General features: G+C 38.5%; 1 long non-coding RNA gene across 1 annotated transcript; it reads right to left on the reverse strand.

The window, feature by feature from the left end:
• Positions 1-2,186: 2,186 nt before the first annotated feature.
• On the reverse strand, positions 2,187-17,315 carry LOC121683385. The gene is made up of 4 exons (XR_006022769.1): positions 17,303-17,315; positions 17,246-17,250; positions 15,433-15,439; positions 2,187-2,526 (listed from the first exon to the last, which is right to left on the reverse strand). It is a non-coding gene; the product is annotated as an uncharacterized LOC121683385 (long non-coding RNA).
• Between the last annotated feature and the right edge of the window lie 2,716 nt (positions 17,316-20,031).

Raw genomic sequence — 20,031 nt, forward strand, 5'->3', positions numbered from 1 at the left:
TTTGCTACTACACTTTGCCTCAGAGTTGCCGCCCACTGTCACAGTGTATCGTTCCTTGACTGACTGCAATACCTGCAAAATAACGACTCGTTGACGTCACAATGATTAACAAACGTAACTGACAGAGACCGATTTACGTTTCAGTAGCTACACCATATATTGAGAATAAAACACTGTTACATTTGTACCTCTGTTACAATTGTACCAGTTCTCCCCTACAGGCAAGGGCACGGGCAGCAGGAGGTATCCACTCAAAAACAACAAACTGATCACTTTAATAAATCACAGTCTCAGTCACTCGGCACACTCAACAACGCAACACAACTCACTCGCACATAATCCACTTCTCTGACTAAACTTACTAGACGTCTTAGAACCCCCTATTCTATCCCCTCCCCCTTATCAATCGCCAATCTGAACCCTTAAATATGCCCTCCCGGACACCTCCCCCCAATAAAAACACATCAGAACTCATTGATACATTCTATGACACAGGAGGGAGAGGGAGACTCAAACACTCTCACGCACACACACTCACACACGCATACACCAGGAAAACAGAAGACACAGGCAAGTCCAACAAGGGAGCAAATAGCCTCGGCGCTACACTATATGTAAGGGATAACGGCTGCCAAGGTGTCCTGTTATACGGAATAAATAGACGAGGGTGAGGGGCAAAGAACTCCCCGATGCGCAGCGGATTAATTCGATTACATTTTTTAATCGATTGACAGCCCTAATATATAGCCTATATATAATAACTGATTAATTTTGATTAATTAATTTGAGAAAAAATAACTGATTAAAAAAAAATAGCGCAGATTAATCGATTCCGTATGACCTTTGACCCCGAGCCGTTCTAGTCAGTAACTATTAGACTGTAAAAGGAAGGAGAGAGAAGAAAATGTGCTGCCTAGATCATTGATTGGAACATTTACTTTTGACAAACCGCCTGATGGTGTTGATAAAAATAAAGTGTTGATTAAAATAAAGTCCTCTGCAATGTCTGCATCAAGGAATTTGCATATCACCAGAGTTTGTCAACTCTAAAGTCGCACATCAATGCAAAGAAATAGTGTTGACATTGAGGGGAGTGTTAATTTATTTTCATTGTGTACCCTAGGTTATATCTGTGGCCTGAAATGCCTTCCCAAAGCACTTTTGAATTTATTTCCTCAGCATATTAGGTCATTTCATAGATTATTATGGCCATTATTGGAACAGTGAAAGTTTGAGTGAGAGTTTTTGAACTCAAAAGTGTTTCGGGAAGAAGTTTTTTTTCACATACAAGGCATTTCAGGCCACAGATATAACCTAGGGGACACAATGAAAAAAAATGAACACTCCCCTCAATGTCAACACTTATTTCTTTGCATTGATGTGCGACTATAGAGTTGATGAACTCCGGTGATATGCAAATTCCTTGCTGCAGACATTGCAAAGGACTTTATTTTCAACACTTTTTATCAACACCATCAGGCCGTTTTTTAAAAGTAAATGCTCCAATCAATGATCCAGGCAGCACGTTTTCTTCTCTCTCCCTTCATTTTACAGTCTAATTTTTACTGACTAGAACAGCTCGGGTCAAAGGTCATACAGAATCGATTAATCTGCACTAATTTTTTTAATCAGTTAATTTTTCTCAAATTAATTAATCGAAATTAATCAGTTATTTTGACAGCCCTAATATATATATATATATATATTTTTTTATTTTTTTTTTATTTCATGCTATGGTCCCCAAGTGGTAGGCCGGGTCTCAGCTTTTTTTTACAAGTTTCTTAAAAAAAAAACTGTGCCCCTGTCTCGAATGTCAATCTCCGTCTGTATAAAAGTCTGGTATAATACAGCCGGTAACACCTTATATTAAGACACACATATTCACCATTAATTAGCTGCTTACTTATATGTATATTAGTAGCATACTAGCCATTTGTTAGTCATTATAAGTCACTAATCAATACCTTATTCTGCAAGACCTTATTCTACCCTTACTAGACCCTTAATTAAGAATTCCCCCTATGTAACCCTTATTCATAGTTATTAAGTAAGTTGTTGCATAAGAATTATGACCTATGCATGGCTTAGCATAGGGCTTGTAAAGTGGTAGTACCACAAGAACAGTTATTCACTCCTAATAATACTTATTAAAGATGGTCTATTCATATGGAGACACAAAACCACAAGTGCTAATAGTGTACAAATAACTCATAATTAAGTCTTTGTAATGCAGAATATGTTCCCTGTTCTAAAGTTTGGTCTTTGTTCACATTTAATTCACAATTCATTTGGCACTTATTAACCCCCATGTGTTCCCTAAACTAAAGTTGCCTCCTATTCACACTTTTTAAGTGTATTACAGCGCACACAACAAGCAGACAGCCAAGTTAGCACAAATACAAAAATCAATTTTAGACCCAACTTTAGAATAGGGAACATATTCTGCATTACAAAGACTTAATTATGAGTTATTTGTACACTATTAGCACTTGTGGTTTAGTGTCTAGTTCCATTTGAAAAGAGCATCTTTGATGTATTATTAGGGGTGAATAACTGTATTAAGTATTATTAGGGGTGAATAACTGTTCTTGTGGTACTACCACCTTACAAGCCCCATACTGAGCCATACATATTTAGGTCATAATTCATATGCAACAACTTTTTTTTACTAACTATGAATAAGGGGTAATTAGGAGCTTACATAGGGGAAATTCTTAATTAAGGGTCTAGTAAGGGTAGAATAAGGTCTTGCAGAATAATGTATTAATTAGTGACTTATAATGACTAACAAATGGCTAGTATGCTACTAATATACATGTTAGTAAGCAGCTCATTAATGGTGAATATGTGTGTCTTAAAGGAAAATTCCGTTTTTTAGCACTTTAAGGCCCTTTTCTGGTTTGTTTTGGATGAACTAGAGTGGTGGACACCGAAATTTTGACGATTGGTCCTGTCTCGACTTTTCTGACTCGTTTTGAATCGCCTTTTCACCTCTCAGGGTGGCTGGCAATGGGCATACTGTAGTAGGCTACTCAAACATGTCCTAAAACAACCCTTAACTTTCGTTTTCAAAACTGTGCAACTCACCGAGTGATGTTCCAAAACAAGTAGCGTAGCGAAATACAGTTTCTGTCGTCTTTTATTTGGCATTTTGTAAAATCCCATTGATTTCTGTTGGAAGACTCATTGCACGTTGATATTACTACTGCGCCACCGTCTATGCTTCAGGTTCAAATACGAATCATACATTGCGCCGATATATTTGCTTTTAATAGTCAACAAACTCCACTAACCACTCGGTGAGTTGCACAGTTTTGAAAACGAACGTTAAGAGTTGTTTTAGGACATGTTTGAGTAGCCTACTAGCCTGACGAGCCAGACCCACATTAAAATGCAGGGTCTGGAAACTCACCGTTCGCAGTGCTCAGTCCGAGGGGCGGGATAATCAGTTGTCTTTCAAATTCCCTCTGCACGCAATAGGACAGCGGCAGCGCTATGAGTCCCATGCGTTTCCCACCAGCGGAGCTAGTTGGCTAGTTCAAACGTTTGCCAACTTAAGGCTTAACTCGTGTCACACTGTTTGCCAGCAGCAACATCCATCTTATTTGTTTTCAAGTAGCAGGGAATTCAAGCCAAACCGTTGCAACTCTGCCATCAATCATTATGTTAAGCCCACCTAACGACTCTATACACGATTTCATTGGCCTGATTAAGTTTCGATTTCTGGCGCTCACAAGCCAACGGAGAGTTGCTAGACTAGCCCTGGCAGCAAATGTAATTTGCTGCCGCTAGGGGCGCGTCTAGATTTCTAGGCTAGTAGCCTACAGTGGTGGAGGAAGTACTGAACCTCAGTACTTAAGTAAAAGTACAAATACACAGAGAAATATTTACTTTAGTAAAAGTAAAAGTACCACAATGACAACCCTACTTAAGTAAAAGTAAAAAGTACCTGCTTTTAAATGTACTTTAAGTATTAAAAGTAAAAGTATTTGCATAATGATTTATTCTCTTAATATCTATATTCTAAAAGGAAAAATCAGTATGGGCTGTGGCATTTTAATTAAGCTAGTTTTAGGTTATACTCGACTAGATAGTTTTAAGTTAATGCAATTGTGCTTACCATCTGTGGCCCAGTTTACATTCTGACCTACAATTCTAGAGACTGTAATTCTGGTTATCTACTAGGGTGATCTGCTGAGTAATATCATTCAGCAAAACACGAGAGCCTGAAGTTTAACGGGGTAGACAAGGGAAACGTCGGGTGGATCGTAATGCCAATTATGCTGATTGAACAGAAAAGTTGCTGAGAAAGGTGTCTTTATGATTAAGTTCAGTTTCACTTGCGCAGACGCATAGACATTGAATGAGCGCTCACGTTACTACCCCCCAATTGTAGGCTATGCATCTTTATTTAATCACACACAATTAAGGAATATTTCCTAATCTGGAAAATGTTACGTTTTTTCCGGCCACCGGTTCATTAATAGTCTACCATTCATTTGTGCCGCAAATGATCAGACGTGTGACAGAAGCATGGGCATAGCCTGTAACTTCGCTGATCCGCGGATAGCAATCTCATCGGAGAGGAGGCCCTAACGCTGCAGATAACAGACAGAGAAAGGCACAGAACACAGTTGCATGTACAGTGTAGCCATGGGTCTGGTGAATATAGCCTACCGAATGCAGATGGCTACAAGCTCACGCTTTGCCTGGTCTAGACTAGAAGCTTATGTTTCTAAGAATGCACGTAGCGCTCCAGAATCTTTCGTAGCAACCCCCCGGTAAAACAAACATGTTTGTCAGAGAGAAAAAAAAAAACTGATCATAAAATGTATCATAAAAAGGAACGATGGTGTTGTAGAAATGTAGCGGAGTAAAAGTACAGATAATTGCTGTAAAATGTAACGAAGTAAAAGTCAAAAGTATGCACTATAAATTTTACTTAAGTAAAGTACAAATACGTGGAAAATTTACTTAAGTACAGTAACGAAGTATTTGTACTTCGTTACATTCCACCACTGGTAGCCTACTACAGTATACCCATTGCCAGCCACCCTGACAAGTGAAAAGGCGATTCAAAACGAGTCAGAAAAGTCGAGACAGGACCAATCGTCAAAATTTCGGTGTCCACCACTCTAGTTCATCCAAAACAAACCAGAAAAGGGCCTTAGTGCTAAAAACCGGAATTTTCCTTTAATATAAAGTGTTACTTACCATACAGCCTAAACATGTAGGCATTTAGTTAAATATCAGTAGCTCAATCCAAGTAGGCAGCCGTTTTATTTGTCGTATCCCAGAAATGCTTAACTAACATCGACGCTCGAGGACGCTCGTGCCCAACACTTAACTATGCGAGGTGCCGTGATTTGCTGCCTGGAGTCTAGATTGTCGCTGAACTGTCACTGTCAAAGTCCACCGAGTAGCTGATCTGCAGGATCGCCCACGACTTCAGACTGCTCTGTGCTTCCAGTAGCCTATACTCTCCAGACTGCCAGGCAGGGGCGGAGCTACGTGGTGGCCAGGGGGGGCCATGGCCACCACTGGTCAAAGCTTGGCCACCCTGCTGGCCCCCCCAGCTCCATTCAGTGAAAAGTAAAAAAGAACGGCACTTTGCCAACACTTGACTGAACCAATTACTGCACTCTATCTACGACCATTGGCCCAGTCAGAAAGTGTAGCCTACGGTTCTAATCAAATTGTGAGTAGGCCTAGTGCAGCAGCAGCAGCGGGACAATTCAAAGTAGCCATCTGTTAAAAACACTTGACAGTAGACTACTAAACCTCAGTAACAACAGGTGAGTTGATGATGAGTTGGAACATTAATGTTAACTAGAGAATGTAATTCCAGGGAATTACGAGTGCATGAAAATGACGCTAGGACAGACATGGTGGTTGCACAGCTTAATAAAAGTTGATAGTTTAAAAGTAGACAGTTTAAAAGTTGAATATAGATTGGGAGTTGATCACACTAGTTGACTGAAAAGCCCAGGCTGCCAAACAGTTGTGGACAGAGGACACAATTGGCGGGAGTCATAGCTGATGACAACTGACAGTTGGATTGGTTCAAATATTTCATAGGGAATTATTGTAGTGAGGAGTTTTATTTTGAAACAGCTTTGGGCAGAGGAAACAGTTGACGGGAGTCATAGTTGATGACAACTGACAGTTGGAATAGTTGAACAGTTAAAACGTTGGATAGTTTAAATGGTTAAATCATTTAATAGGGGATTATAGCAGTGAAGACTTTTATTTTGAAACAGTTGTGGGGAGAGGAAACAGTTGACGGGAGTCAAAGTTGATGACAACTGACTGTTGCTAGAGTAGTTATGGTGGTTGCTATGCTGGTTGCTAGGTTTTAACTGTGAATGTGGTTGCTAGGCTGTTGCTAGGGTACTTGAAGTCATTTCTAGGTTGTTGCTAGGGTGTCCATGGTGGCTACTATCAGAAATAAAAGAGTTACTACAGTGGTTTGCTAGTATAATCATCTTGGTTGCTATGGAAACTGACATAGATGCTTAATTTCAATGGTTGCTAGGTAGGTGGTGGTTTAATATAGTAGGCTAGAGGCATAGTTAATAACTGACAGTTGGAATAGTTGAACAGTTAAATAGTTGGATAGTTTAAATGGTTAAATTATTTAATAGGGAATTATTGTAGTGGAAACTTTTATTTTGAAACAGTTGTGGGCAGAGGAAACAGTTGAACAGGATCTGTAGTCTTAAGAGAGCCAGATTGTGTGCTTAAAGCTTGAGACAGACAGTTGCTGGAGGTGGCCGGAACCATATGGCTCTGGCCGGAACACTTGGCATAGGATTCTAAGTGCTCTATTGTGATGCCATAATCGCCAATGTTAAGTCTATGGGGAAAATTGTAATAGTTTTGAATTAATAGTTCAAAAAGTATAAAAGTTACAAATATGAAAAATACATTCCACACCTGTCCTAAGTAAAACCTACGTAACGCAGTTTGAATGAAGTTTCTACATTAAACGGTTGAAGCCGCATTAAATGCAGAAAAAGCGTTAGAAGAAGAATAATAACTAGAAAAGCATTTCCTGAAGGAAATACAGTGCATGAAAATGCAAAAATATGATGTAAAATATCATACAGAGTAAAAACAAACTATTTTGGTTGCTAGGTAGATGAGGTTTAATATAGTTGGAATGACTGAACAGTTAAATAAGTGGATAGTTTAAATGGTTAAATTATTTAGGTAGATAGTTGACGATAACTGACACTTGGAATGGCTCTAATGTTTGCTAGCAGTTATGCTAACTATATTAACAAAGATAATAATGCTAACCAAGTTACTATGCTAACTAGCATGCTAACAATGTTAAAATGCTAAGTATGCTAACCATGTGACTTAGCTAACTTAGTTAATCATTTTTAGCAGTTATGCTAACTATGCTAACTAACATGCTAACAATGTTAACCATGTTACTTAGCTGATTTAGCTCATCATTTTAAGCAGTTTTGCTAAAAATGCTAACTAGCATGCTAACATGCTAGCATGCTAACCATGTGACTTAGCTAACTTAGCTAATCATTTTTAGCAGTTTTGTTAAAAATGCTAACTAGCATGCTAACATGCTAGCATGCTAAATATGTTAACCATGTGACTTAGCTAACTTAGCTAACTAGCTACAGTGGGTAGGAGTCATAGTTGATGACAAGTAACAGCTACAATGGCTGAACAGTTAAAAAGTTCAGTAGTTTAAAGGGTTAAATTGTTTAACAGTGAAATATTGTAGTGAGGACTTTTATTTTGAAACCGTTTTTGGCAGAGGAAGCAGTTGAATAGGGTGTGTAGTCTTAATAGGGCCAGTTTGTATGCTTAAAGCCTGAGAATGGCAGTTGGGACAGGTGGCCTGAACACCTGCCATAGGATTCTAATTGCTTAACGGCTCTATTGTGATGTCATCAGCCCATGTTAACTCTATGGGGAAATTTTGATTAGTTTTTAATTAATAGTTTAAAAAGTATAAAAGTTACAAAGATGAAAAATACATAGCACCCATGTCCTAAGTAAGACCTACGTAACATAGTTTGAATGAAGTTTCTAAGTTAAACGGTTGAAGCTGCATTAAGTGCGTTAGAAGAAGAACTAGAAAAGCATTTTCTGAAGGAAATACAGTGCATGAAAATGCAAAAAATATGATGTCAAATATCATACAGAGTAAAAACAAACTATATTGGTTGCTAGGTAGATGAAGTTTAATATAGATGGAATGACTGAACAGTTAAATAAGTGGATAGTTTATATAGTTAAATGATTTGCTTGGTAGATAAGGTTTAATATAGTTGGAATGATTGAACGGTTAAATAAGTGGATAGTTTAAATGGTTAAATTATTTAGGTAGATAGTTGACGATAACTGACACTTGGAATGGCTCTAATGTTTGCTAGCAGTTATGCTAACTATGTTAACAAAGATAATAATGTTAACCAAGTTACTATGCTAACTAGCATGCTAACAATGTTAAAATGCTAAGTATGCTAACCATGTGACTTAGCTAACTTAGCATAACTACTAAAAATAATTAGCTAACTATGCTAACTAGCATGCTAATATGCTAACTATGCTAACCATGTTACTTAGCTAACTTAGTTAATCATTTTTAGCAGTTATGCTAACTATGCTAACTAATAATGTTAACATGCTAACTATGCTAACCATGTTACTTAGCTGACTTAGCTAATCGTTTTAAGCAGTTTTGCTAAAAATGCTAACTAGCATGCTAACATGCTAGCATGCTAACCATGTGACTTAGCTAACTTAGCTAATCATTTTAAGTAGTTTTGTTAAAAATGCTAACTAGCATGCTAACATGCTAACTATGCTAACCATGTGACTTAGCTAACTTAGCTAATCATTTTTAGCAGTTTTACTAAAAATGCTAACTAGCATGCTAACATGCTATTATGCTAACTATGCTAACCATGTTACTTAGCTAACTAGCTACAGTGGGTAGGAGTCATAGTTGATGATAAGTAACAGTTACAATGGCTGAACAGTTAAAAAGTTCAGTAGTTTAAAGGGTTAAATTGTTTAACAGTGAAATATTGTAGTGAGGACTTTTATTTTGAAACAGTTTTTGGCAGAGGAAGCAGTTGAACAGGATGTGTAGTCTTAATAGGGCCAGTTTGTATGCTTAAAGCCTGAGAATGGCAGTTGATCCAGGTGGCCCGAACACCTGCCATAGGATTCTAATTGCTTAACGGCTCTATTGTGATGTCATCAGCCCATGTTAAGTCTATGGGGAAATTTTGAACAGTTTTTAATTAATAGTTTAAAAAGTATAAAAGTTACAAAGCTGATAAATACATAGCACCCATGTCCTAAGTAAGACCTACGTAACATAGTTTGAATGAAGTTTCTACGTTAAACGGTTGAAGCTGCATTAAACGCGTTAGAAGAAGAAGAAGAATAAGAAGCCTAGGAAGAACAGTACAGTGCATTTTCATGCACTGTAATAATAACTAGAAAAGCATTTCCTGAAGGAAATACAGTGCATGAAAATGCAAAAAATATGATGTAAAATATCATACAGAGTAAAAACAAACTATATTGATTGCTAGGTAGATGAGGTTTAATATAGTTGGAATGACTTAACGGTTAAATAGGTGGATAGTTTAAATGGTTAAATTATTTAGGTAGATAGTTGACGATAACTGACAGTTGGAATGGCTCTAATGTTTGCTAGCAGTTATGCTAACTATGTTAACAAAGATAATAATATTAACAAATTTACTATGCTAACTAGCATGCTAACACGCTAGCATGCTAACTATGCTAACCACATTACTTAGCTAACTTAGCTAATCATTTTTAGCAGTTTTGCTAAAAATGTGAACTAGCATGTTAGCATGCTAACAATAATAACCACGTTACTTAGCTAACTTAGCTAATCATTTTTAGCAGTTATACTAAAAATGCTAACTAGCATGCTAATATGTTAGCATGCTAACTATGCTAACCACGTTACTTAGCTAATCGTTTTTAGCAGTTATGCTAAAAATGCTAACTAGCATGCTAATATGTTAGCATGCTAACTATGCTAACCACATTACTTAGCTAACATAGCTAATCGTTTTCAGCAGTTTTGCTAAAAATGTTAACTAGCATGCTAACATGCTAGCATGCTAACTATGCTAACCATGTTACTTAGCTAACTTAGCTAATCATTTTTAGCAGTTTTGCTAAAAATGCTAACTAGCATGCTAGCATGCTAACTATGCTAACCATGTTACTTAGCTAACTTAGCTAACTAGCTACAGTGGGTAGGAGTCATAGTTGATGACAAGTAACAGTTTACAATGGCTGAACAGTTAAACATTTCAGTAGTTTAAAGGGTTAAATTGTTTAACAGTGAAATATTGTAGTGAGGACTTTTATTTTGAAACAGTTTTTGGCAGAGGAAGCAGTTGAACAGGATGTGTAGTCTTAATAGGGCCAGTTTGTATGCTTAAAGCCTGAGACTGGCAGTTGATCCAGGTGGCCTGAACACCTGCCATAGGATTCTAATTGCTTAACGGCTCTATTGTGATGTCATCAGCCCATGTTAAGTCTATGGGGAAATTTTGACTAGTTTTTAATTAATAGTTTAAAAAGTATAAAAGTTACAAAGCTGAAAAATACATAGCACCCATGTCCTAAGTAAGACCTACGTAACATAGTTTGAATGAAGTTTCTATGTTAAACGGTTGAAGCTGCATTAAGTGCGTTAGAAGAAGAATAATAATAAAATGCCTTGGAATAACAGTACAGTGCATTTTCATGCACTGTAATAAAATGCCTTGGAAGAACAGTACAGTGCATTTTCATGCACTGTAACTAGAAAAGCATTTCCTGAAGGAAATACAGTGCATGAAAATGCAAACAATATGATGTCAAATATCATACAGAGTAAAAACAGACTATATTGGTTGCTAGGTAGATGAGGTTTAATATAGTTGGAATGACTGAACAGTTAAATAGGTGGATAGTTTATATAGGTAAATGATTTACTTGGTAGATAAGGTTTAATATAGGTGGAATGATTGAACGGTTAAATAAGTGGATAGTTTAAATGGTTAAATTATTTAGGTAGATAGTTGACGATAACTGACACTTGGAATGGCTCTAATGTTTGCTAGCAGTTATGCTAACTATGTTAACAAAGATAATAATGTTAACCAAGTTACTATGGTAACTAGCATGCTAACAATGTTAAAATGTTAAGTATGCTAACCATGTGACTTAGCTAACTTAGCTAATTATTTTTAGCAGTTATCAATGTTAAAATGCTAAGTATGCTAACCATGTGACTTAGCTAACTTAGCTAATTATTTTTAGCAGTTATGCTAACTATGCTAACTAACATGCTAACTATGTTAACCATGTTACTTAGCTGACTTAGTTCATCATTTTAAGCAGTTTTGCTAAAAATGCTAACTAGCATGCTAACATGCTAACTATGCTAACCATGTGAGTTAGCTAACTTAGCTAATCATTTTTAGCAGTTTTGCTAAAAATGCTAACTAGCATGCTAGCATGCTAACTATGCTAACCATGTGACTTAGCTAACTTAGCTAATCATTTTAAGCAGTTTTGCTAAAAATGCTAACTAGCATGTTAACATGCTAGCATGCTAACTATGCTAACCATGTGACTTAGCTAACTTAGCTAACTAGCTACAGTGGGTAGGAGTCATAGTTGATGACAAGTAACAGTTACAATGGCTGAACAGTTAAAAAGTTCAGTAGTTTAAAGGGTTAAATTGTTTAACAGTAAAATATTATAGTGAGGACTTTTATTTTGAAACAGTTTTTGGCAGAGGAAGCTGTTCAACAGGATGTGTAGTCTTAATAGGGCCAGTTTGTATGCTTAAAGCCTGAGACTGGCAGTTGGTCCAGGTGGCCCAAACACCTGCCATAGGATTCTAATTGCTTAACGGCCGTATTTTGATGTCATAATCATAATGTTAAGTCAATGGGGAAATTTTGATTAGTTTTTAATTAATAGTTTAAAAAGTATAAAAGTTACAAAGATGAAAAATACAAAGCCCCCATGTCCTAAGTAAGACCTACGCAAAGTAAGTAAGACCTGAAGTTTCTACGTTAAACGGTTGAAGCTGCATTAAATGCGTTAGAAGAAGAAGAAGAATAATCAGAAGAAAAAGCCTTGGAATAACAGTACAGTGCATTTTCATGCACTGTAATAAGAAGAAATCGGATAACAGTAGATTGCATTTTCATGCACTCTAATAAGATGTTAGAATGTGTCACGAATCATAGCAAAGTGAGCTGCGTTGGGCTGTCCTTGTTAGGTAGGCTCTGACATTGACGTGTGAAGCTCGTTTAACGTATCATGGCTTGGTCAGCTATCCGCACCTCACCATCTCACCACAGGGGTCCCCCAGGGCTCAGTGCTGGGCCCCCTCCTCTTTGCTATCTACACCACCTCCTTGGGACAGATTATCCGTTCGCACGGCTTCTCATACCACTGCTATGCAGACGACACACAGCTCTATCTGTCCTTTCCACCTGACGACCCCCTGGTTTCAGCACGGATCTCGGATTGCCTTTCAGACATAGCTACATGGATGAAGGCACACCACCTCCAGCTGAACCTCTCAAAGACTGAACTGCTGGTCATCCCAGCTAAACCTACCATACACCACGACATCAACATCAAATTTGACTCCCTGTCTGTTTCACCGACCAGGACTGCAAGAAATCTAGGAGTTGTTCTTGACAACCAACTAAACTTCTCAGATCATGTTGCCTCAGTCGCCCGGTCATGCCGTTTTGCACTCTACAACATACGGAAAATCAGGACTTACTTGACTCAAGATGCTACCCAACTTCTGGTTCAGGCAATAGTCATCTCACGACTCGACTACTGCAATGCCCTCCTGACAGGTCTCCCAGCCTGCGCAGTGAAACCACTTCAGATGATCCAGAACGCGGCGGCGCGCCTGGTCTACAACCAACCCAAAAGGGCACATGTTACCCCGCTGCTCATCCAGCTACACTGGCTACCTATGGCGGCCCGCATCAAATTCAAGTCTCTAACGCTTGCCTACAAAGTAGTCTCCGGTTCTGCTCCCACCTACTTGAATGCCCTCATACAGACTTACACTACCTCCAGACCGCTGCGCTCCTCTGACGAACGACGTCTAGCTCTACCACCGGTACGCTCAAGCCAATCCAAACTTTTCTCATCTGTTGTTCCTCGTTGGTGGAACACACTGCCAGTTCCTACAAGGGCAGGGACATCCTTTTCCACTTTCAAAAAACTCCTGAAGACCCAGCTCTTTAGAGAACATCTACTCTCATAGCAACACTTACAACAAGTCTTACTGATCCTAGCACTCACCAGCCGTTTTAAACTGACAAGTAACTGTTAAAAACAGCACTCACCGACGCACTTATTCTTACTGTACTCTAATGTTTTTTTTTTAAACTGTCCTAAAATTGTGAGAATTGTTCTAAAAACTTACTGTTTACCATGTTGTTAGTCGCTTTGGTTAAAAAGCGTCAGCCAAATGTAATGTAATGTAATGTAATGTAATGTAATGAAGCTGATCAAAATAAGCGGATGCCCGCGGTAACGTTGTTACAAAATATATTTCCATAATGTTCGGGTGAAATGCAAGCATATTAGGCACATATCTCCAGATGGCTCCAATAAAAGTAGTCTAATAGGACCTAGCCTAGGCTACTTTATAAAAACATAATTTGCTGACTGCGTGTGGTTCTTGCCATAGCTGGTCAGACAGAGGCAGGCAGCTGCGTTGCCTGAGTTCTTTGTTACATTGCTCCAGAACTGTTCATCGCAGCGAGATGAAACCTTAATTGTGTGACAGAGCAGAAGTGGGGCTTTCCAACGAGACTAAACACTTGTCTGTGCGATCAAGTATGAAAATAACTCACGAACCCGTGATCGGATAGATATGTCACGCATGTCAGATGAAAGAGGAGACACAGAGCTATCATTTGATACCAAGTACATCCTTCTGGGTTATAAAACAGACGAAGTGACATCAAAATAATAACTTCATATAGTTCAACTTACCCCACGTTTTTGTGTGTTGTGGTGGCAAAGCATATTCATAATCCAACGCTATCATGTGTTTCTCTATTGCAAAGCATGTTCATAATCCGGTTTTGAGATAGCAAATTCCTGCATGGCATCCAATTCAAGACTCACATTGCATCCCAATTTATTCAACAAAGGAACACCTTTTTGCCTTCACTTTGTTCATGGCAATGCAGTAAAAAGTTGTAGAATCATCATGAGTGCACACACAGACTAACACGCAAACTCTCAAGTCAGGTCAGATCAGTCGTGTCACAGATATGGAGCGCAGAAAGGTAATTTTTCATTACTAAATAAAAAAAATGGCATTTATTTCTGTAAGGCGCACACCACATGTCTGTAAATTGCTCAGCCCCAAAGCCCACCTCCACCATGGTTCTTATATTGCCAGATTCAGGACAGTCTGGCCTACACATACATGAAAGTCATGTCCAACTGACAGAGATATTTCAAAATGTAAGAATTGTATAATACACTTTTTGTCTTTGTATTGTTTAAAAATCAAAATCAAATCAAGTATTAATATGTGAATTGGTGGCAGATCTGGGTAGCCTAGACTGTTCTGAAAAAATATAGCATGTGTAAATGGCACTTACAATGACCAGGATAAATGCTTATAACTAAAGGTAGTGAGAATGGCCAAAAATAGAGTAGGGCTTATAGGGCTAAATAAAAAAAAATGGCATTTATTTCCGTAAGGCACACACCATATTTTTTCACATTTGCTCAGCCCCAGAGAATCCCTTCACCATGGCAATGATATTGCCAGATTCAGGACAGTCTGCCCTATACACACATGCCAGCTTGCAGTGGTAAGATACATGTACATGTCATGTCAAAATAAAATAATGTTTATAATACACTTTTTGTATTTTTATTATTTAAAAATCAAAATTAAATCAATGCAAGTATTAATACATGAGATTGTGGCAGATCTGGGTAGCATAGACTCTGCTGAAAATATAGTAGTTTTGATTTCCAAGTGCCACCCCAATAAAATGTCTGGACCCAGCTGCCCCCCCCCCCCCCCCCCCATAAAATAATTCTGGCTACGCCCCTGCTGCCAGGCTAATGTTAAATCCTCCATTGGTCTGTTATAAAGATGTGTGCCATCAGCATTGCCCTTTACTCAGCCGGTTAACTTAGATGCAACCAATTGGACTAACTTAACATGGAATTTTCTTTTTAAAAATGTCTTAGCCTATTATCTATTTATTTTATTACTTGTTAATTTTGTTTGTTGTCTGTCTGTCTTGGTGTCGCGGGTAGGCTGGCGACTATGCAGCTCCGTCCGGCATCTTTTGTCATGTGTCAATTAGCGTGTTTCCATCCAACTTCCTAATGCACATTTAATCTATTCGAATAAGAAATCCCGGTTGGAAACACGTGAAATGCGCATCAAAAATCCTAATGCGCATCTATATTTGATTCGCTAGAGGGGGGTGGATTAACTCTCGATGCGCATAAGGTATAATGCTCAGTCATGAAAACTGGGTCTAATTCCAGACTCTTTTCTTCAGTGGTTCCATGTTGGTGGAATGAATTACCAGTGCTCTCCGTTCCTGTGGTAGTTTTGGGTCGTTTAAGAGGGGTCTAAAGAAATTCCTATTCAACTTATACTTAGTTGTTTAAACGCTTATGTGTTATGTTGTGTATAATGTTTTTTTATTTTAATTGGGCTGTTAATTAATTTGACATAATTGTTTAGTATTGATATTCTCCTTAATGTAGTCTTAGCATGTCATTGTTTTTATATTATTGATTGAATGGACATTATTGTTTTATTATTGGCTTTCCCCTTTTTTTCCATTGCTTTTTTATTAGGCTATTGATTGAATTTATATTATTGTGTATTATAACTATTCTCCTTATTATATTTGACCTACATTCTAATCTGTTCCCTGTTCAATTTTAAATATTATTATGTTGTTTTGTATTTATTTTAATTTCAATTTTATTAAGGATAGCCCCTTGAGATGAATCATCTCGTTTTCAAGGGGGTCGCTTTGGACAAAGGCGTCTGCTAAATCCATAACCATAACCATAATGCGAATAAAGTTGATGGAAACGGTTTATTCGCATCGTGTGACGTAACCTTCAGAGAATCTCAGCAATCTCTGGCGCTTCCCTATAACATTAGGCAACTTGATGTGTTCTCTTGCTTGTTTCCTTAGAATAAAACAAACTGAATACACACATCGGTGCACAGTTGTTTTGCTGACGCTAAAGTTTTCGCCAACAACTCGATCGGCACACATCGCAAGTTTATACAACTAGTGCCCGTTCAAACATGCCATTCCTGTAGAAAACCTGTAGCCCGATTACATGCCCACAGGTATGCCTGCTTTAACAATAGGATGATGGGGAAAAACATCATTCCAGCTAAGCACTCAATAATGTATACTGAATATCATAATATACAGAGCCGGACAGTAACGGAGTACATATACTTGAGTACAGTACTTTTTTGAGGAATCTGTACTTTACTCGAGTATCATTTTTGGGGAGTACTCATGACTTTACTCAAGTACATTTGAGAGGCAAATATTGTACTCTTTACTCCACTACATTTCTATCTATAACTGTGAGTACCCGTTACTTCTTCTAAAAAAAAAGGGAAAAAAAGAAAAATCTCGGAAAACCTCAATTTGTTGTTTCCCTCTCAAACATGATTGGATTGTGCAGGCACCACTGATTGGGACAGCCTATCAGCAATCACTTTCAGCTTTGCGCCAAAGCAACTCCATGGTCAGATTTAGATAAGACATGAAACCATGGACGAAACAATGGATGAAGACGCAGCAGGTCCATCCTGGGAATGTGCCAACCCATGGCCCCACCTCGCCAGCCTATTTCCATTTTCTGAACAAAGTTAATGGTAATGTTCACTTCAAGTGTTTCAATTACAAAATAGTATTTTGTATTTAAAATACATATTTTAATTACATGTATTGGAAATACTGCCCATCCCTGGCAACATGGTAAAAAGATGAAAATGACTTGATTTTACTTTCAATTCCTTTTGCATTCTCCAAGGTATTAACATTAACATTTTTCATAACTCCATGTAGGACGTTTCTGTACATAAATGTAAGCACTGTGCCAGTAGTAATGCAATATTTAGAAAATGTACTCTTGATACTCAAGTACTTTTAAAAACAAGTACTTCAGTACTTTTACTTAAGTAGACATATGACTGTTGTACTTTTACTTGTACTTAAAGTAAAATTTAGCAAAGGGTATCTGTACTTTTACTCAAGTAATGAAGCTGTGTACTCTGTCCACCTCTGATAATATATTAGCCTATAATTAATGTGCAGTAAGCAGAATTTAGGCATGACTGCATGTGATTTCTACAGATCAGAATGGCATAACAAATGTTTTGAGTTAAGGCCCATAACTTTCCTGATAGTGAAGACAAGCCATTTTGTGATCGTTTGACATTTGCAACGATGTGACTCACAAGCAGTGTTTGGTAGCATGAGTGTCGTTTATCTGTCTGCCACTTGTTGTCTAGCTGTGTGGCACGTCTTCTGAAACGTTGAATTCGGGACCATTAGCCTATTGCTTGTTTCAATTTGGGACCTTGCAGTCGGAAATATAGTTTGTTTATTCAAGTCTCACGTCCAATGTAGCCTGGGCTATTCAAAGCGTCAGTTTATTGCACATACTTTTCATGTAATGTCTTTATTGTTGAGGTCAGAGATGATAATCAAACATCTTGCATTTTAACCGTGATTTAGTGCTGCCAAATCTCCGCTTATCCTCTCTCTGGTCCTGCGCGTAGAGCGGAGAAAGCCAACGTGTGCTTCTTTTACCGATATATATAGCCTAACGATATATTTAGCTTTTCTTATCCAAACAATGTCGTTCCTGCAATGTATGGATAGATACAACGATTGCTTGTTTGTTGGGATAGGCATCCGACAACGAGTACTCGGGGCAACAGCCAGGTAAAGTTCTGTGAATCTAAAGTTCTCCACCCACTGTTGGTCAGTGAAGTAGAGCTATAATCGGGCCTTAAAAAATGTAGGCCCGACAAGACCCGAGCCCCACAGAAATCAGCCCGAGCCCTGACCGAGCCCGAGACTGACAGCTTTTTAAAAGCCCGAACCCGTTTACAGCCCGACATTATTCAAATGTCCGCACGCACGCAGCACTTTTGCCTTTTGTCAAGAATGAGTAACATTTGACATAATTTATTCATGACTAACGTAGCCTAGGCCACTTGGAAGTTGGAACAAAGAAATAAAATACCCCAAGTCCTCTCAGCATTCTGAAGTTTGCGGGAACCCTCCCATACGCAGCCCCGACATTAGTTCTTGCTCCAGCTTTTCAAACCCCTCGCCATTTACGATATTAAAAGGCCTAATGTCTTTACAGCGAAAGCTGACACACTTCTTCTCCGTAACCATTTTTTTCACCTTTGCAGGGTTTGATTTTGTTGCTGTAGCCTAACAAACGATGTGATCCTGATGGGCACTGACAGCTTTGATCAACATGCCTTATCAGCGACGAATTCCCTGTCGTTCTACAGAATGTTGTATCCTTTGGATTTTACATAACCACTGGCTCATTATTGTCATTATGCACATGATCAAAACGTTTCCACACCTCAGACTTTGCTTTCTTTGCCGGTGCAACTAAAACGCCAGTCACAAGAGACCAGCCTCTTTTTCACCTCCTAAGCATCAATTTCTGCATCTTTCTCGCAGCTAACCGAAACGCATCACCTGACCGCTCATTTAGCCTACCGCGCAAGCCCGAGCCCGCGTGAAATGATAGAAATTAAGCTCTACAGTGAAGTGCCAAATTTGACAAAAAAAACTGCCGAGACCTTGGTCGTTCCCAAGTGTATGGCGGTCTCCGGCGATGGGAAGCTGCCAACACCCGATTGCGCAATATAAACATTCTCCGCCTTCTCCTTCTAATCGATATTAAACAAAATATTTTCAAAATGAAGGAATGCATTAGGCCTAGGGCTTAGGCTATTCCGACCGCAGAGAGGAGGGCGTCCATTTCACTTAACATAGGCAAGTGTCCCAAAATACTTAGAATCAATAGGTGTTTGAAACGCTGACTAATGCGCATTTTATTTATGCGCATTACCACGGATGCGCATCACTAATTCGCATGAGTTGGATGGAAATACGCTAAATGTCTTTGTGAAGCGCTTTTGGTTGTACTCTGTGCATGTGCAAACAAAATTGACTTGGCTTCACTTAGCTTAAACTCGTCCATGAGCTGTCATCTATCAATCAGCATGTAAAAACTGGTGCCGGAATTTGTGCCATGTTTTCCACCACCATACCCCCGCTACTTCAGCACCCCCACCACGAAATGCATTCCAACGCCCTCCCAGTTTAAAACAATGCAGACCAGGAGCATGCAGAGCGAGGAGCTCGCAAAAACTAACGCCACCATGGCCGACACCGAGACATAAAGGACACCGAGGTCATGTCCTTGGTATTTTTTTTTTCAGTTTCGTTTCATTTGTTAAGCTACAAACATCAACGCATCACCACGTAACACGTCTTGCAGATACCTCTGACATGTCAAAACGAAAGTAGCGCCTAGAGGCGACTCTATCGCGGAGTGTGTCCATAAACTTTAACACCCACAAATCCATTGTCCAAAATAAATAAACTTAATTTCTGCCAGTAGGCCTAATCTTATTCACCTGATGTAACAAAGACTGCAACAAAGTTAACGTTTGGAAAGCCAGCAGAAGATCAGCAGGAGGGAAGTTGAGAAAGGTAATGGCTGAATACAATAAAGATGCAATAGGGCTCCAATGAGATGCTAACATGTAATGAAAATGTTGAAATTCAGTTCAAATGCAGTTAGCTAACCTGCACTGAAAATGAAGCTGCAGTTGGCAAGATTTTTTTGATCATATTCACTAAAACCGACACTATAATATGACAGAAAAACATAAATCAGCCT

Source organism: Alosa sapidissima, chromosome 15 (genome assembly GCF_018492685.1).
Source record: "Alosa sapidissima isolate fAloSap1 chromosome 15, fAloSap1.pri, whole genome shotgun sequence".
In the NCBI taxonomy this organism is placed as follows: Eukaryota; Metazoa; Chordata; class Actinopteri; order Clupeiformes; family Clupeidae; genus Alosa; species Alosa sapidissima.